The sequence below is a fragment of the Pituophis catenifer genome, unplaced genomic scaffold, assembly GCF_029215685.1.
Source record: "Pituophis catenifer annectens isolate HBS135680 unplaced genomic scaffold, rPitCat1.0.hap2 SCAF_2, whole genome shotgun sequence".
NCBI lineage: Eukaryota > Metazoa > Chordata > Lepidosauria > Squamata > Colubridae > Pituophis > Pituophis catenifer.
This window is the reverse complement of record NW_027256882.1, coordinates 99,044,778-99,064,912: the sequence shown is the minus strand read 5'-3', so window position 1 is coordinate 99,064,912 and position 20,135 is coordinate 99,044,778. Positions and strand designations below refer to the sequence as shown.

Sequence of the window (20,135 nt, the reverse complement as noted above, 5' to 3'; positions counted from 1 at the left end):
TCCAAGTAAAATTTTTATAGGTACGATGAATCAATCTTTAATGGGTAATAGGTATCACCTTTCCTCATACAGTACTCTACATGTCACCCTATAAGATGCCTCTCCCACATATGAATTGCTTAAAGTGCCCTTGAAGAAAACATTCACAACAAGCTGTACTGCCCAAGTGGTGACAGAGATAAGACTCCTCAGGAACCTGTGGCCCAGTAAACCAAATTATTTCTATTCACTGCCCACATCTCACAGGTTCCATCATGTTTTCCCTTTTCTTTGTATTGCTGTTGCCTTTGTTTGCCTTGTAATGTAGCAGGCCAATAATATATAAGCCCTGGTTCTGCTTTTGTTCATAGCTGCTCAGCAAAGTATCAAAGCTTTGCTAGGAACCCAGTATTATTGCTTGTAAGCATACAAATAAAATTATCTTCAAAGTAGCAATTTGATTGCTATAGGTCAGGGGTGCCAAACTCACGTCCCGTGGGCCAGATGCATCAAGCGCTGGCCACGTCCATGCCCAGTTTAGCGAAGGGGGGGAAGTCGTGACATGTCACGTAACAATACCATGATGATGCGAGTTTGACACCCCCGATCTAAAAGGTTGATCAATGTAACACAGTACTTAAATGAAATTTTAGCATCATTGTAACTACTTGTTTTCCATTATGTAGCAAATAACCTATTATGCATAACTTTAATGTGCCCCTAAAGGCATTCTGGCTATTTGATATCATAACAAATCTATCATACAATGCTAATTATTATAATAAATAAATGCTTCTGATATGATTAACATGTGTGTATGAGAGAGAGTGTCAGAGAGACGTATGTCTGCAAACTTCTAATTTCAGATCTGACTATATAATATACCTTACACGCTTAGGTTTTTTTTTTCTTGGCAGAATATTGTATTAGAAAATTTTAATATTTTCTAATGGTTAACATTCCCCTATACTCTAGGAAGCCAATTTAGGGCAGAAATCCAATATTATGAAGAATTTTTATCAGGATAATTTAACAGTACTTTATCACAAAAAGAAATGTATGATAAATTAACTGAAAATAAATCTACACTTCGTTGCTGTTAGGACCATCCAGATTTCTGATATTGCTAGGTATCCTCTTGCTATGGCTCCTAAATAAAACTTGTGAAGTTATTGCTTTGGTCAGAAACCATATTTGTCTTGAATTACAGTAAATATTAGCAAAAAAATAAGTAAAAGCAATTCTCTAAACAGCAATAGCTCATTAACCTAACCTTTCCTTTTCTGTGCTTTATAAACAATATGTAGCAATAATTAACAGAATTTAAAGTTTATACTAAAACTCAGATCCAAACTGTCAAAGCATTGTATTAGGGTAAATAGAACTGCTAGTATTTAAAAATATTAATTAATGCCTTGCCAGCACACTGTTCCACAAAGGTGTTGTCGATCTCTGGATACAACATTCTGTTTTTCTCTCAATTGATGAATATATTTACATGAAAAACTGCATGCAAAGAATCTACATATTATGTCCACTGTATGGACATAAGGAGTTCCCCTTGTTCTCCTGCACATCTCAGATTTATTCCACAGAATGCAAGAGAGAGGATTGAGAAAACTGATCTGCCAGCAATGTCTGTAAACTTGATGGATGGACACAACTGGATATAAAGGAAGTTTTTCCTTCATAAATAAATAAGGTTCAGATATATTAAATGAGCAGGAAGAGTCTTCTGTGTCTCTACTCTGTTGACAATATTTGTATTGTCTAGATCAGGATGGACAACATTTAAATTACATATACAATTCAATCAAGGATGGGTTCTACTTACCTTTACTACCGGTTCGCAACGGGGCCGTACACGCTCGCTCGCTTGTGCACTCTTCTGCACAAGCACAGAAGCGTTTTCATGATGTCAGGGTCAGTGGGCAGGGCCTCCCCCCAGTTTTACAGAACCGGTGCGAACCGGGGGCAACCCCCCACTGAATTCAATCCCCCAACCTTACAGAGGAACCATATAAAGTTATCCAATGGTGTGGAGATATCATTGAGGTGGGATGCATTTATTTTTTCAGTAATCTTTTCAGGGTTCTATTGCTTTATTTATTGGGAATCTTTTTATGCAGATTTGGTTTTTCAACTCTAAACAATATACAACTCAAAAAACAAAAAAAATCAACAATACAGAAACAATAACATTTTATATTACTATAATTTGGCCAATTAAAGAATATTATAACGCCACAATTTCTATTTTTTTGAGTTTGGAAAAGCCCCCAAAGCCAAAAATTTGACTATTCTGACACCAAATTTTGATTGTACAATGTTATAACTGAAAGTTATAATGCAAGTACTTGTACAAGGGCTATACAGAGAGTCTTCGATTTATAACAGTTTGTTTAGTGACCAAAGTTACAATGACACTGAAAAAAAGTGACTTAGGACACCTGTGTGACTTTTCACACTCATGACTGCTGCAGTCTCTCCGTGGTCACATGTTCAAAATTCACAGAGTTGGCAGTTATCTCATATTTATGACAGTTGCAGTGTCCTGGTGTCCTATGATCACCTTTTGCAACCTTCTGATAAGCAAAGTCAATGGGGAAGCCAGATTCACTTAACAACTGTTACTAACTGTTAGTTACTACTGTTAGTTGTTACTAACTTAACAACTGCAATGATTCGCTTAACAACGGTGTCAAAAAAGGTTTTAATGGGATAAAACTCACTTAACAACTGTCTCAAACAACAGAAGCAACAGAAATTTTGGGCTCAATAGTGGTCGTAAATTAAGGACTACCTTTATGATCCATAAGTGCAGAAATCCCATGCACTAGTAAAGAAAATTTTAGAAACATCAATGATTTATAGCATTATACTCTCATTCCATCACTAGAGGAGTTATTATAGGCTGCCCACTCCTGATCTAAACTCAAATTCTGAATCAACTTTCCATAGAAAGCCACTGAATCACAAGGAATATTTTTTAAATATGTTGCTAGAACAATTTTTTTTGTTCTGTAGTAAAGACAGTATGCCAGGTGAGGAAAAGAAGAGCTCCTTTGATATAACTTTGCAAAAGCAGCAACCATTGTATTGAAACAACTGTTTTGCATGCCTTCAATGATCTTCTATGCACATGGGCAGAAGACAATTCTTTGAAATTAGGTATTCAGGCAAAAGCAGTCTATCTTCATGCTGATTGGAGCACTGAACTAAGCAACTTTCTGTTCTGTGTTGTGGTACTACTTTCCTCCAGCTATCAATTTAAGCAGCTCCATAAAGCAAAATATTGTCAAAAAAAATCTTATATAACACAAAGAAATTTTTATAAATACTAATATAAAAATAGAAAGCTTTATTTCATAAAACATATAAAGTTTAAATGGTTGTATTTTCTATGGTACCAGCAAGCGTGTGTATTTAAAAGTCTTAATAGCAATGAAATGCTTGGTAAGACAGTCAACTAATATTTTAAGAGGGGAATATTCTTACAGATATGCAGAAAGCAAGAGAGATATTGCATGGACTCAAGCAATGGTAAGGGAACTCAACACTTTAAAAATTATTGTTTTCAAACTAATGGCTAGTTTGAAACAACAGACTAGTTACTATAATCGTGCATATCTACAAAAGGATGCTTTGCTTCAGGTTTCAAGTTTCAAGAAAAACACCCCCTTGATAAACAACATATACCCTTCATTTTTAAGAGCAGAGAAAAGCAGTCCTCCTCAGTATTCTCTAGCACTTGAAAATTCAATAAAGACTTCTACAAACAACTGCACAGAAGCCTTTTCTGGATTGGGTGAGTGCTACAGGCTCCTGCTTTTGAATATGCCAAGAGTAGGTAAACTGCAAAGAAATACTTTCCTTTTAGCAGTTACCAGCGCAGGATAAAAAGATTTCTATGCATTTCACAGATGCCTCTTGTAGCTTTGCAGTGACAGAAGAAAAACCATAGAGAAATTTTAAGATGCTAAGAAATATTCCTTCAAGGTAAAAATTACTTTTCTTATCTTGATAGAATCACACCTTTCCTTTGAAACAGTTTACTGACATGAATATGTAACTTATCATATATACATCCACGTATTATACTTCAGCATGTATGAACCAGTTCTAATTTTTTGGTAGACAGGATGTTTTAGAACCTAAAAGTAGTTAATTATGTGAATTCTGCCTGCTCTTTGAAAGTGTGTATTAACAGGGCATATTCTTACCACTTTTTTTGGCTATTTTGAAAATTAGGCCTGGAATTGTGATGATCAAGCTTCAAGAATTCAGGACTGTAATTTCCAAGCATCCAAAGCTGAAACAGGCAGCTCTGAAAGAACCAAGAAGAAAATTGAAAACAAGGGAATAAATGTGCGAACAAACAGCTATATTTAAATATGCTTTTCTCCCAACTCTCAACATGCTCCATCTGTCAATATCAAGAACATATCGTGTGTACTGTTTTCTATGCAATGAACAGATGCCAAGATACTCTGTTTATATTCCTTCCCTATTCCTTCCTGTTTTCCATCAACCAGCTTCCTGTATAAGCTGTAGACTTTTCTAGTACGATTGAATATGGACAACTAGTTTTTGAATATCACTGACATGAATTCGAATTTTATGCATTGCTATATTTGTATCAACATCAGAAAGTTTATGATTCCATTTTTTCTCACTCTAAAAATTATATGAAATAGTACATTTTAGTATTTTTGGCAATTCAACAGTAAAGTAAGAACCATGTCTTGTATTACAGGACATAATAATAGTATGAATTCATACTATTTTTGTTAAATAGTCTAGGAAACGTCAAAGCAAAATCTTCTAATAGTGACTAACACCAAACTACAGCGGTCATGTGTTAATCAAATAATGACTAAATCAAAAGTAAAGTACTGTTCCACTGCAAATGCATCAAATAGCTACTGTCACAAATCTATTGTGAAAACAAAAGACAGAAGTTTATTTTATGTATTTTATGAAATATAATAAAAATATTTATATGTTGATATAGAAGTTTACCTAGTAAAAACAACTTTCTGTTTTATGGGAAAACCTTTCCCAAATAGCAAAACATATTAAAGCCTATTTAAAAGACTGAAATCCTTCAATTTATAATGTATAAGAAGTAAAAGAATGTGAGAATGATGAACACATGCATAGAGCTCGTTCCCGCTCACACAGCACTTCCTTTAAAAGTGCTATCACTTAAGAAGTTCAGCTCTGTGCCTTAATTAGTTGATTAGACACCTTAGTTTTCTGATGCTGCTGCCAGAAACTGACTAGACCTTAATCAGCTTCACATTGAAGGCTTTTGTTGTAAGGTGCATAAAATTTGCTCTTAATCTGCATTAGTTGGAAAATTATTTATTTTTTACTACCATTTATTATGAATGGTCTCTAACCAAGGTGGTTGCTAAACGAGGAGTGAATGTACTGCAAATTTTTCACATACAAAAGTGTACACACATTCATATCTCCAGCAAACGTATCTCCTTACTCAATGTTGAACTATGTATTATGCATTTTATTCCATTTCATCACATACTTTACTTCCATCATTCATCCGTCTTATTGCATTCAACAACCAACTTTGAAATTGCATTCACATTACGTAACTGAAGCTAATTATCATGCACTTTTCTTATATCAACAAACATACAACCAACTTTTTCATAACTATACATTTTTCAGTGAATATAATGTTATGTGTTGTCCCTTTTAGGAACAATAACAACAAAAATGCAAGGCCACATTATTAACAATTGCCTTCCTCTAATGCAGAGAATATTAACCTTGATATTAGCAGTCTATGTTCTTATATTAGTAATTACATCAGTATTTTAGTCTTATTTTCTATTAAAATTAATGCTGTTAACATTACTAGAAGCTGAATTTAGTTATAGATCTAAGGCTTAATTTTTTAATGTTCATATAACAAATAGTTCTCAACTTATGACTAGTCATTTAATGACTTCAAAGTTATAAGAATTTAAAATCTACTTATGATATATCCTTGAAGTTACGCTACCACAGAAACACGTAGTCACATTTCAGGCACTAGACAACTTGTTCGCATTTACAACTGGTTGCAATGTCCCATGGTCATGTGACCATGATTTGCAAGGTTTTTTTTTTGCTGATTTCAGTGACTAAGTGCAGAAAAAAAACTATAATACACTTTATAAGTAGCAAGTAATGGCCATTTGTATAAGATCATAGAAGATAAGGATGCTTCAGGTCTCTGATGCAATACCTAATTAGACCTTCTCTGTTGCTATGCCTGACCTTTGAAATAAGGATGATCCTCTTAGCTTTCTATAGAGCTTTAAAGATCTGGCTTTTCCCCCTCCAATGAATCTGTACTGTGACAAGAACATATCTTTTTTTTTCACTTTATTGTTCTTTTTCTGATATTTAGAATATCAGAGTCACCAATTATGACAGCTTAAATAAATGACTCCAACAAATAAAAAACAGAAGATAAAAATCTCTGTAACGTAATTAATCCTACTTCCCACTGAACTATTTAACGTATCAAAATTCTATACTAATTTAAAAGACAGCTATAAATCTCACACAAGAGTGACTTCAAATATTGCCAGGCAGAGCCTATTGCATTACACAATTAATACAGCTTCAAAGGATAATTCCTATCCTCTTTCTATTGATAAGTATTTTAAATAACACTTCATGGACACAAAAGAGAGATGCGATAGTGGCTAGATAAAAGGAAGGTTAGGCAAAAGTTTTCTTGAAAGTTAAGCCTGTCAAATTCAATGAATTTCCTAAATGAACATGTGGAGGATCTGTCACCAATTAGTGAGATTTATCTCATTATTGTATAGCATAAATAATATTTTATTAATGAACTAACATTTAATACAAAACAGCACTTCATAAAGTAGATAAATATATTTTGATCCAAGAATACTAAAAAAGATGCTAGCATTTTTTGTTTTTTTGTGATGGGGCATGTATGTTTTTATATGAATGGAAAGCCCTTGTTCATAACTGGAAGCATATCAGCTTACATTGCTTTTTCACATTTTTAAAAATAGTACTCTGGAGAAATAAAAATAATTGTGATGTCTGTACTGCATGCCCAAAGGCTCTCAGCATTTTTTTTTTTTTACATTCCCAATGTTTTACACTATTCTTGTTTTTCAAAATTATTTGCTTGGCTTGCCATTAGAGTCTGAAAGGGCTCTTTATAAGGCAGGAAAATAAGAGCTCTTCCTCTCTCTCCTCTGTGCCAAACTAGAGAGGACACTTGTACAGGTATTTGAAAAGGCTATTTTCAAATGCCCCTTTTATTAGAAAGGAAACCCAGTGGTGAGAAGAGGTAATCAAATAATAATTAGCAATTGTTCCTCATTTTCTCTGTCCCACAGCTGATGCTGAAAGAAAACAAGAAAGCAGGAAGTCTCCAGCTCCTCCCCTCACCATAACACTTTGTTAGTGAAAATGAAAAAGAAGTGTGGAAACAAGAGAGGGCAGCACCAGCTTTTATTTATTCTTTCTTCCTTGGCCTCTGTGGGTAGTGTAGGAAGGAAAGATTTTGCTTAGGAATCTGCTTAGTGAGAAAAGAACAAAAATATCTGGCCACCATCACCATCGGAGCTAAGCAGAAGAGAGGCTTTTGAATATATTAGAAATGTGCCTTATACTGAGTCAGACTATTGGTCCAATTAATTCCAATACTGAACACATCAACTGAGAGCAATTTTTAGTGGTTTAGAGGAGTGCTTTTCATCTTACCTGAACAAAGATGTTCCAATATAGTCAATGTAGTCAACCCACTGAACTACTATTCCCTCCCCACCGGATCCAACTCAGTATAATTGAGCATTGCAGGCTAAGTTGCTTGCTTCCCATGATGCTCCCACATGTTTCTTCAACAATATCAAATTCCGAAAGTGTCACGTTTCTTCAACAATATCAAATTGCCTCCCATGATGCTCCCACGTGTTTCTTCAACAACATCAAATTCCAAAAATATCAGAAAATGCAGCAAGCTGGCAATGGGTCAGGCTGCTGCTCAGCACGGACTAAACCCATTGCAAGACTGGCATGGTTCTTCGCCTGCCTTCCACCCTTCCCAACCATGCAGGGAAGGCAAACTTCACTGGTTGGTTTTGGTTTTGGTGACCAATACCTGCCTTTTCCTTTTAAGACTTACTCCCGCATCAATAGTTCCTGTACAGAAATTTGTACAAACAAATGACTTTACTTCCCCTTCACAATTCTCTTCTCTGATATTGACACAGATGCCTCCTTTTTCCTTCTTATGGTATTATCATAGCTCTGAGGATACAGTTCAGTTAGTCCTCGCTTATGACCCTAACTGGGACCAGCAACTCTCTTGCCAAGCAATGCGGTCATTATGTGAGATATTACATGACTGTGACTTGTGATTTTACTGCTGGCTTCTCCACTGACTCTGCTTGTAATCGTAAATGCTCACCAGATGTGAAGAACCCAGAACCATGGGGATGCTACAATGGTCATAAACATGAGTTTATAAAGTTCACACAGTTACTTTTTCAGTACCATAATTTTGAATAGTCACTTAACAGAGCAGTCATTAAGCAAGGACTTCTTATACTCAAAGCAATAGAGAAGTTGGTTTTCATTCATTCCTATTTTTCTCAGTAAGTTAACAGAAACTCTAGCAGGAAACAACTCACAATTCAGCTTCACAACATTAAAGCAGCTCATTCCTTGGTTGCAACTTAAAGGGGGGATGAAGAGGGAAAAATAAAATAAATAAATAAAATAACAAAAATAAAAAAGGAAACTGCAGTTCTGTAGGCTGGATTGAGAAAGCTAGAATATATATTTTACCCATCATGGGAACAAAGAGGAAGAGGGAAGATGTAAAGGTTGGTGTATAAGGATGTGTCAAATATATATTGGAAATATAATCAATGTGAAGGTACCTTTTACCATCTTTGGTGGACATATAAGGCAGGTATGAAATATAGGGTTCAGATATGTACTTTAATTCAGAGAATTCTTAAAATAAATGTACAATTGAAACCAGATGGGATTTTTTAGGTTTGATAGATAAACCAGAAAAAAACCATTGGATTTTGTTTTTATATATGACAACAGTAGCAAGACTTTTGTATGCAGAGGGAAGGACTTACAAATTCCCACAATAGCAGAATAAATGATAAGGTTAATGGAGTTGGCAGAGATGGCAAAACTGACTGCTTTGATTAAAGAAGACTTAGTCTAGCTTTGTTTCTATTTGAAAACCTCCTTTGGACTTTTTGCTTAAAACTGAAAGAAATAATTATAAATTATAATTATAAAGTTGAGGGCTCAATTTTTAAAAAGAGCTTTGGATAGGAAGGAACCTTATAGGACTCCCACCTTTTACTTTAAGGAGACCAAAACTGAGAGAAGCAACTATACTCACATTATTAACATAACCACTACTCTGACCTTCAAATAAGATTGGGTCCAACCAAGTGACTCCTTCATAAAATCCAGGTTGCTCTTGGAATTAGATATAATTATATTCTTCTTGTTGCATTGGCCAAGTCATAGAATGCAAAGCAGCATATTATACAATGAAAAAAAGCTGAAGGATTGTATAGAAGTAGTGACTACAGCTTTAACACGTTTCTCCTGTATAGCATAGTTCTGGGAATGACTGTTAAGAAAAGCATGTTAATTGCAGAAAAAAAATATCTTATACTACCAATCCCTCTTGTTCATGTTTTCTGGGCCCTGTTCCTTTAGATAACAGCAGTTATCACTATTCCTCTTATTAACTGATGAAGCAACAGGATTGTAGCAGGAACACTATTCTCTACCACATAAATCTGGACTCCTACTCCTGGGTAGCAAAATGGTTCAGCTACAGCTCAGTAAACTGAATTTTCTCGGAGGGCGAGTAACTTGTCAGAAGCCTGTAATCTACCAATTTCCTGAGATTTTCTGGACAGGAAAAGCTATGTAATCATGGCTGCTGCTGTCTAATTTCTCGCTTGTCAACTTAGCCTCACATTTTGGGCAATATATGCAGATGTTTAAAAGGGACACTGAGAGTGAGTCAACCGAAAAAATAAGGTAACTGTTCAGTTGCCTCATTTTACTATGCAGAACAAAGAAGAAAGAGCAAACAATTAAGAGAGGAGTTATCAAGAGACGACTTTATTTGGAGGAGAAACTGTCAACCCAACTTGCTCCTTAACCTTCTTTCCCTTGGTGATAATGGACCCCTGAAGAGATTAAGTGTAATCCTCTCAACACCATTCAAAATGATAGTACATCTGAATATATAGATAGCAAGTGACACCATCCTTCTGAGATTTCCCTGTATGCTGTCTAGGTAAAGAGAGAAACGACAACTGCTCTTGCTTTCTCAATGGGCAGCACTGAGGCCAGCCTTCCTTTTCCTGTTATAACCAAAGCTGCACCCTTAAAAGACAGGAACAGGAGTTACTGCTGCTTTTTTTGCCTTATCCATTTCTTAAACTCTTAGAAGCAATAACATCTTTGGAAAAACTTAAAAAAAATAAATAAAATCTCACCTTGGAGAGAGGACATTATGGGGAGGATTTCCTGCCAAGAGGTCCCTCACCCCTCTGTTAGTTTCTACTCTCTATCGAAAAATTAAAAAAGGAAATAAGATGAGGTTCTATTCACTGTGTACATCTCTCTCATCTATAATTGGTTCAGAGTAGAAGAGATGATGACTGACATATGTTTGACCTCTCATGTGGTTCAGTTATCAGTGTGTGTGGGGGGGGGGGTGACTGTCGGCAGAATAGAAACATGTTAATTCGAAAGCATGGTTGCTTGATATGGTAGAGATAAAACTATCCCCAACTCAAGAGTGGAAATTATTTACTTCCCTATGCCTTTTCTGCACAAGATCCTACTCTCTAAAAAGGTTTTTTTTAAAAAAAAAAAGAAAAAAAAACCATGGGTGCAAAGGAATGCCTTTCCCCGCTTTCCCCTCACGATTTTGAAATCATTTGCCCCGAAAAGTTGTTCAACCCCCTGTAATGCCTCCGAGGGGTAGATCGGAGTGATCTTCTACGCTCCGATCAATCACTCCAGTTGACAGACAGAGCACCAGCAGCCACCTCGGACGAGCTGCCAATAGTAAAAGGAAAGGACACAGCGCCAAGGGAGAGGCAGGGATGTAGACCGAGCCGGGCGTTAACATATGCTCGTCCGTACCGAGACAAGAGCTCGGGGTCCAGCCGGACGACACCCGACCGGGGGTCCTTCAAGACGGCCAGGACTGGGCTCCGTCCCCAAGGACCACCACGGGCTCTGCGCAAGGGCGACTGAGGGCTCCTTTTTCAAGGCACCCGAGCGCAGAAGAGGCGCGCCGCGGCAACAAGGCGGGGGGAGCGCAAGGACAGGAAGCCGCCTTGGGGCTCCGAGAGGAGCCTCTGCGGTACCCGCGCCCAGCCAGGAGGCCGAAGAGGCGACGCGATGCCGGGGAAACTTTCCAGGCAAACCGCCTGGTGGGGGAGGGGGAGGGGGGGCTAAAGCCCTAGAGCGGCGCTGCTTCTGCCGCTGTCATCGCCAAGCCCCCGCGGCTGCCCCGCCTGCCCGCCCCGCAGAGAGCCTCACCCCCCCCCCCCTCCGCTCCCGCCTCACCTCCTCTGGTGCCCCCGGGCGAGGCGCTTCGCGTCTTTATCGAGCTCTCATACACTCTCGAGCCGCAATGGCCTCCCTCAGCGCCTCACAGGCCGCACCAGAACCAGGCATGCTGATGAGCAGCCGTGCCACCCAATCGCCGCGGACGTTCGGCAGGTGTCTACCAACCAGCTTTCGGAGGCGAGTCCGAAGACCACTATATAAAGTAGGCGCGACAGGCGCCTTCCTCTTAAGAGGGTGTGGGGGGGCGGGGGGGGGCTGGTGTTGGGTGGGTTCCTCGGAGGCGAAGTTATCTGCGTCTGGGAGGCTGAAATGCCACACGCCTTGTGCGTGACTTTGGCTAAGACGAGTTTTCCGATTCGGTTGCTCGGTTTGAAAGTACATCATGACTAATGTCTGCTCCCCGGTAATCGTCCACTTTTCACAACAACAGAAATGGTACAAGTCAACAGAAGAGTACAAGAAAAAGTCTTCCGTTTTTAATGCACTAATTTAGTTTAATTATGGCATGAGGTAGGGTAAATGCAAGTAGGATGGGCAGAATTAGCCATTGTAAACTACTTGTATTTACCTGTAGTTTTCTCAACCCCCTTTTCTGTAAGAGATAGTATTTATAAACTGATCTACTCGGGTCAGGTTCACATAATAGTCTAGATTAAAATGTGTTTGGATATATTGTGATATAGTGTGCTACCTAATGACAGATGTGTCATTAAAAAAAGTTGGCATATATACCTCTTTTTAGGAAGTACCCAAATGTCCCTGAATTTAATATTTTGATCATTGTCTAATAAATTCTTTTTATTTACTTATTTTCCCACTTATTTTACATACAATATACTGTAATTCTGGGTGGTTTATAGCAAAAACTTAAACATGAGTTCAGACAAAGTGGGGAGGATTTAGCCCATGCAACTCTACAGTTGCCTTCAATTGAACTCTCATGCTTTTGCTTCAACCTTTGGCAACTATTGCGCCAAACCCACATCTCCAAAACCATGAATACAAAATCAAGGCTGCCTTACTCAGAACAGCACAAAAGGTACATGTTGCAGCCAGAGTTTACCTCTTTACCGACCATTTTTGTAACTGGTCGGTAAGGACCATTTACAAAACACAAACTAAGAATGTAACTCCCTGAGAAATTTATCCCTTTGGCTGGAAACTATGCTTAATGCTACCTTTAAAAGAAAATAATAATAAAAACATCAGATTTATGGACAGTAGAGAATGCTTTTTGCCAGCACTCAAAGCCCCTAGATTCCCTCTGACAGTGCCACCTCTACATTTGGCTACCTGGCAGTAGGCACAATATATTTTTGGCAAGTAGGACAATGGTTATTTGGTATCTTTCTCTTACCACAAGAGGAAGGACCTGCTGTTTGTACCACTCTGCTATGCAGGGCAAATGATTGGTCTTAGAACAGCTATCTCATCCTATTGCTCATCTGTGTTCTCACTCCCCAGAGAATAAACATTAGGTAATGGTTACTTCTCTCTTGAAATGCTCATTTGTCTTCTTTTGCTTCAGAACCTCTCCTTCTCTACAGACAAGGCAGTGGAAACTATTGTGCCTGCCATAACATGCTTGATGTGGTTGAATAAAAGCAGTGGTGAAATTCAATTTTTTTTACTACCGGTTCTGTGGGCGTGGCTTGGTAAACATGGTGTGGCTTGGTGGGTGTGGCAGGGGAAGGATACTGCAAAATCTCCATTCCCACCCCATGCCAGGAGAAGGATATTGCAAAATTCCCATTATCTCCCCACTCCAGGGAAAGGATACTGCAAAATCCCCATTCCCTCCCCACTCCTGGGGCAAGGATCTTGCAAAATCTCCATTCCCACCCTACTCTGGAGCCAGCCAGAGGTGGATTTGCCAGTTCTCTGAACTGCTTGAAATTTCCACTACCGGTTCTCCAGAACCTGTCAGAACCTGCTGGATTTCATCCCTGAATAAAAAGTGGTCTTCCCTGACATGAGGTAGAAAGGAAAGGAACAAATGAAAATGAGCAAGCATAATACGGTTGCTCATTTTAACAGCAGTCATCATCTCTTCTGATCCCATACCCTCTTGCTAGTTGGTATGAAGAATTAGGCTAGCTAGCTATTGCACTATCCTGAAACAGGTTGCTTAAGAGAGATAGGAATAACCACTTTCCCCAGTTGTGTTAAAAAGCTGCAGGATTTAATAGATGAGAGGTAAGACTACAGAAGATCCTTGCATCAGAAACCTCTGTGCCTTTTTTTCCAAACTAAGTTTTGGGGTTGGGTAAAGGAAGAGGAATTGATTTGTTTTAACTATGGGTATTTATTTACCCAGTCTCAAAGTGGCACTGTTGTGTATGGTTTTTGAAATGTGGATTGAAGTTTATACTCGTCATAGAAAGTTATAGATACCTTCATTTTTATAAAAGGACTACTGAGATCCAAGAACGTCTTTGGAAGGATCTATTGAAAATAGAAAATACAAACTGGTGGTAAAGAAAACAAGCAGAGATTCTGAGGAAAAATGGTATGGATCATATGGATTAAGATCTTCATTGGGCTATGTTTTAATGGTTTTTCCAAAATAATGATTGGCTGGTCTGAATATTTGAAACTAGACAGCTCTTTAGGCTGGTGGCGTCATTTTTGTTAATAAGGAGAGAATGGAAGAAAATGTCTGAGATATTCTTGTACAGTAAAAGTTGCCTCAGGGAACACTGTTAAGAAAATCCTTAATCTCCCACTTACAAATGTACTCTTTTTTAACAGCTGGACTTTCAGGGTCTACCCCCAAGTTGCTTTGTTGTTGTTAGTTGCGAAGTCGTGTCCGACCCATCGCAACCCCATGGACAACGTTCCTCCAGGCCTTCCTGCCTCAATTCTTTGGCGCTCAGCCTTTCTTATGGTCCAACTTTCACAGCTATACATTGCAACTGGGAAAACCATAGCCTTGACTATACGCACTTTTGTTGGCAGGGTGATGTCTCTGCTTTTTAGTATGCTGTAGATTTGCCATAGCTTTCCTTCCCAAGAGCAAGCATCTTTTAATTTCTTGGCTGCAGTCCCCATCTGCGGTGATCTTGGAGCCCAGGAAAATAAAATCTGTCACTACCTCCATTTCTTCCCCATTTATTTGCCAGGAATTGAGAGGGCCAGATGCCATGATCTTAGTTTTTTTAATGTTGAATTTCAAGCAACTTTTGCACTCTCCTTCTTGATGCACCTGCATCAAGAGGCTCTTTAGTTCCTCTTCACTTTCTGCCATTAAAGTGGTATTATCTGCATATCTGAGGTTGTTGATATTTCTCCCAGCAATCTTAATTCCAACTTTTGATTCATCTATCTCCGCCTTTCTCATGATGTGCTCTGCATATAAGTTAAATAGGCAGGGCAACAGTATACAGTATACAGCCTTGCTGGACTCCTTTCCCAATTTTGAACCAATCAGTGGTTCCGTGTCCAGTTCTCACTGTTGCTTCTTGACCTGCATATAGGTTTCTCAAGAGACAAATAAGATGATCTGGTACTTCCATCTCTTTAAGAACTTGCCACAATTTGTTGTGATCTACAGAATCAAAGGCTTTAGCATAGTCAATGAAGCAGAAGGAGATATTTTTCTGGAACTCCCTAGCTTTCTCCGTGATCCAGCGTATGTTGGCAATTTGATCTCTAGTTCCTCTGCCTCTTCAAAATCTTGCCTGTACTTCTGGTAGTTCTCGATCCACATACTGCTGGAGCCTAGCTTGTAGGATTTTAAGCATAACCTTATTAGCATGTGAAATGAGTGCAATGCAGGAGTGAAATGTAAAATCTGTTACTACTGGTTCTGTGGGCGTGGGCGGGCGGGTGGGTAATGTGGGCGTAGGCGTGGCTTGGTGGGTGGGCATGGTCAACTTTTTTTTTTAACTTTTCAAAGCATTTTTTCTAATGCTTTGACAAGCCTCTCTGCCATCAGGAACTCAACTGGGATCGTCAGAGAGGCTCTTTTAAAAATGCCTCTCTGCCGATCAGGCAACTCAGCTGGAAGTTGCCAGAGACTTTTCAAAGCATTTTTTTTACCACCTCTTCGGCCAAGAGGTTGCAGAAAAAAATGCTTTGAAAAGCCTCTGATGATCCCAGCTGATGATTTCATCAGAAGAGGTTGTAGAAAAAATGCTTTTAAAAGTTAAAAAAAAAAGCCTTTGATGATTGTGAGGCTCAGCTGGGTATGGTGGGGGGGGCACAGGGATTTTTGCTACCGGTTCTCTGAACCACCTGCCGCCATCACTACCGGATCGGGCGATCCGTTCCAAACCGGGAGCATTTCACCCCTGGTGCAATGATGTGATAGTTTGAACATTCTTTGGCATTGCCTTTCTTTGGAATTGGAATGTAAACTGACCTTTTCCAATCCTGTGGCCACTGTTGAGTTTTCCAAATTTGCTGGCAAATTGAGTGTAACACTTTTACTGCATCATCTTTTAAGATTTTGAATAGTTCAGCTGGAATACTGACACCTCTACTAGCTTTGTTGTTGGTCAGATTTCCTAAGGCCCATTTGACTTCACATTCTAGGATGTCTGGCTTGAGGTCAGTGACCACTCCATTGTGGTTATCAGGGATGTTAAGCTCTTTCTTGTATAGTTTTTCTGTGTAATTTTGCACTGCTTCTTAATCTCTTCTGCCTCTGTTAGGTCCCTGCCATTTTGGTCCTTTATCATGCCCATCTTTGCATGAAACGTTCCCTTCATATCTCAAATTTTCTTGAACAGATCTCTGGTCCTCCCTATTCTATTGTTTTCTTCTATTTCTTTGCACTGTTCATTTAAGAAGTCATTCTTATCTGTTCTAGCTATTCTCTGGAATTCTGCATTCAGTTGGATGTATCTTTCTCTTTCTCCCTTGCCTTTCGCTTCCCTTCTTTCTTCAACTATTTGCAAAGCTTCCTCAGACAGCCATTTTGCTTTCGTGCATTTCTTTTTCTTTGGGATGGTTTTAGTTGCTACCTCTTGTACAATGTTGCGAACCTCCATCCATAGTTCTTCAGGCACTCTGTCTATCAAATCTAATTCCTTAAATCTATTTGTCACCTCTACTGTATATTCATCAGGGATATGATTTAGTTCATGCCTGAGTGGCCTAGTGCTTTTCCCTACTTTCTTTAATTTAAGCCTAAATTTTGCAATGAGAAGCTCATGATCTGAGCCACAGTCAGCTCTTGGTCTTGTTTTTATTGACTGTATAGAGCTTCTCCATCTTTGGCTGCAGAGCACATACAGTAGTCAATCTGATTTCTGTGTTGACTGTCTGGTGATATCCATGTGTAGAGTCGTCTCTTGGGTTGTTGGAAAAGAGTGTTTGCTATGACCATTGTATTCTCTTGACAAAATTCTATCAGCCTGTGGCCTGCTTCATTTTGTATTCCAAGGCCAAACTTGCCTGTTATTCTGTTATCTTTTGGCTTCCTACTTTAGCATTCCAATCCCCCATGATGATAAGGACATCATTTTTTAGTGTTAATTCTATAAGGTGCTGTAGGGCTTCATAGAACGGGTCAATTTCATCCTCTTCAGCACCAGTGATTGGGGCATAGACTTGGACTACTGTGATATTGAATGGTTTGCCTTGGATTTGAACTGAGATCATTCTGTCATTTTGGGGATTGTATCCCAGTATTGCTTTTCCTACTCTTTTATTGACTATGAAGGCTACTCCATTTCTTCTGAGGGATTCTTGCTCGTAGTAGTATACCTGATGGTCATCTGAATTAAATTCACCCATTTCTGTCCATTTTAGTTCGCTGATTCCTAAGATGTCGATGTTCAGTCTTGTCATCTCTTGTTTGACCACGTTCAGCTTGCCTTGATTCATGGATCTGACATTCCAAGTCCCTATGGAGTATAACTCTACAGCATTGGACTTTCCTTTCACCACCAGATAAATCCACAGCAGTTCGTCCTTTCAGCTTTAGCCCAGTCGCTTCATTCTTTCTGGCACTACTAGTACTAGCCCTCTGCTCTTCCCCAGTAGCATATTGGACACCTTCCAACTTGAGGGGCTCAACTTCCAGCGTCATATCTTTTTGCCTTTTGGTACTATCCATGGGGTTTTCATGGCAAAGATACTGGATCCTTCTCCAGTGGATCACATTTTGTCAGAGCTCTCTGCTATGATCTGTCCACCTTGGGTGGCCCTGCATGGCATAGCTCATAGCTTCATTGAACTATGCAAGCCCCTTCACCACGACAAGGCAGTAATCCATGAAGGAGCAAATTTTTAAAAAGTAACTCACCTTCTGATTGGGGCCGTTACGTTAAGTTCTTGGTCTTGATTGTTCGTGCCTGCCCAGGTGTGTTTTTATTGTTTTATTCTTAAGATGCATTTCTACTGGCTATAGAGGATTATCTTTTCAAAGACAACTATGTGGTTCATCCTTGACCCAAAACCAAATATGAAAATCTATCAAACCTTTCTGCTTTTCTATTTTAAATGATGAAAATAGTAGGGGTTTGCAACCTAATGTCATGGGCACCAGTGTATTCAGGAGTACTTCCCGTAGTTCCTACATGTTGCAGAGAACTGATAGTCCAGAAGTTGAGAGTTCTCCATCAGTGGAGATTTTTAATTAGAGATTGGACAACTATTTATCTGAAATGGCATACAGATTCCTCAAGCAGGGGTTTGGACTAGAAGACCTCCAAGGTCCATTCCAACTGTGTTATTCTGCTATTAGGTCTTAATACAATGGGTTTTTAACAGATTATACATGCTAATTGATGAGTATTTTCAATGTCTCTAGTGTGAAACCTGCATCTGTATCATCATTTCTCTACCTACATGCTCCTGTTTCATACTTTTTTTTAAACAAGAACCAGTTAGGTGTAGTCATTAAGATACTAAACTAGAAGCTGGGAGTTCTAGTCTATGCATCAAAGCCAGTCAGGTGACTTTGGGCCAGTCATTCTCTCTTAGCCCAACCTATCTCAAGGAGTTTTTGTGGGGGGAAATAAGATTTGTATGTTGCTTTGAATTACACAAAATAAAGATGGAATATAAATCTAATTAGCGATAAAGCTACATCAGTTCAACCACTCTATACATTTGATTATCTCAGTTACAACTCACTAAAGAGTTACGTTGTTTAATAAAATGTGTGCATTGGAAAGGTACCAGACTCATTTTAAATCCCTATTAAATCCCTATAAAGACTCGTCCTAAAGTGGGAGGCTAATATGTAACAAACAAAAATGTCAGTCTCTAGCTAGCAGCATCTATATTGTATTTACGAAGTATTTCAGCCTCAAACATATCCCTATACATTTTTATATGGTACAGTTTAAAATTGTCTTTACATGTCCAGATAGAACAGAAGGCAGGGCAATAAAGCATCCTGGCATGCCGAAGGCAACAGAAGGGATCAAAATAATCAATTCAACCTCTGATAAATGGGATTTTTCCACCTGACCAGATTAAAACTATGGCAAGTCCTTACCACTGCATGCATCTATTCTATGAGAATATTCTCATTCTCTATTCTATGAACATCTGAAGGCTTATGTCCTTCAAAGACAGATACAAGGACTCAGAACATCCTAACTAGAATTCCACTGGGGATTGGGGGTTTGCGTTCTTTCCAACAGTTTCCCCAAATTTTTGCTTACAATCTGCCACTGATTCCAGACTTTAAAAATCAAATATCATCCATTCTGCTTAGTCACAGAATATTGTAGACAGCTTTTATATATAATAGCTCTAGTAAAAAAAAAAATCAGATGCAGCAAAATCGAGACATTTTTGTAATCAATGATTTCTTTAATTTGCATAGCATTTTGGTTGTTTGATGGTTAAGTAGAAACGTACTCACAAAATATGCAGTAAACTTATAGGGTTAAATACAACTATTCAAGAAAATATAGTCTGAGGCATATATAATGAATTTTGTCTAAACACAACAGTTCAACAAAAACACAACCAACTTTAAATGACGTTTGAGAAGTTTTCATTAACAACAGTACAGAAATATAAAAAGTCAGGTAAATGCAATAGAAATTCAGTTAAAAGTACAACTGCCCAAAGTAAAATAGTCAATATACAAGTGACTGCATTCACATATTATGTTTAAACCAGACTCATTCATTCAACATTTCTGCTTGGCTGTCCTATAGCTTCAAACTCTGGTTTTTAAGCAGGCAGAACAATAGAGTTCCTGATTTAATTATGTTAGCCAAACCACAGAATGGGATTCTATGGTTGTTTGAGCTGCTCTGGCAGGAGGTCAGGTGAGAGTGACTGCATCATTTATTCTGCCTTAATGAGATGTGTAAATGTAACAAATTAATACAAACTTAATTAACAAGGATTAATTCCTAGGCATTATCTACTAATAGAGGTAATCCATATGCTAAATAACTTAAATGCTATACATGTGTATTTATAAATACTTTGTATTTAAAAGTAAGACAACCATTGTATGTACATGTACCCAAAAGCAAATCTTACCAATTTCATAAGGACTTAGTTTGAGTAAACATGTATAGCATCAGGCTGCTCATAGTGTTGAT

At 38.4% G+C, this 20,135-nt stretch overlaps 1 protein-coding gene and 1 pseudogene across 1 annotated transcript in view; both read right to left on the bottom strand.

The window, feature by feature from the left end:
- Positions 1 to 4,232, bottom strand: part of MAPK9 (mitogen-activated protein kinase 9) — a 28,394-nt gene extending 24,162 nt beyond the window's left edge. Inside the window, exon 1 of the mRNA XM_070937261.1 lies at positions 4,203 to 4,232. The gene's annotated coding sequence lies outside the window, so the exon portion shown is untranslated. The remainder of the gene's footprint in view (positions 1 to 4,202) is intronic.
- Positions 4,233 to 16,715: 12,483 nt separating this feature from the next.
- On the bottom strand, positions 16,716 to 17,677 carry LOC139310236 (craniofacial development protein 2-like; annotated as a pseudogene).
- Between the last annotated feature and the right edge of the window lie 2,458 nt (positions 17,678 to 20,135).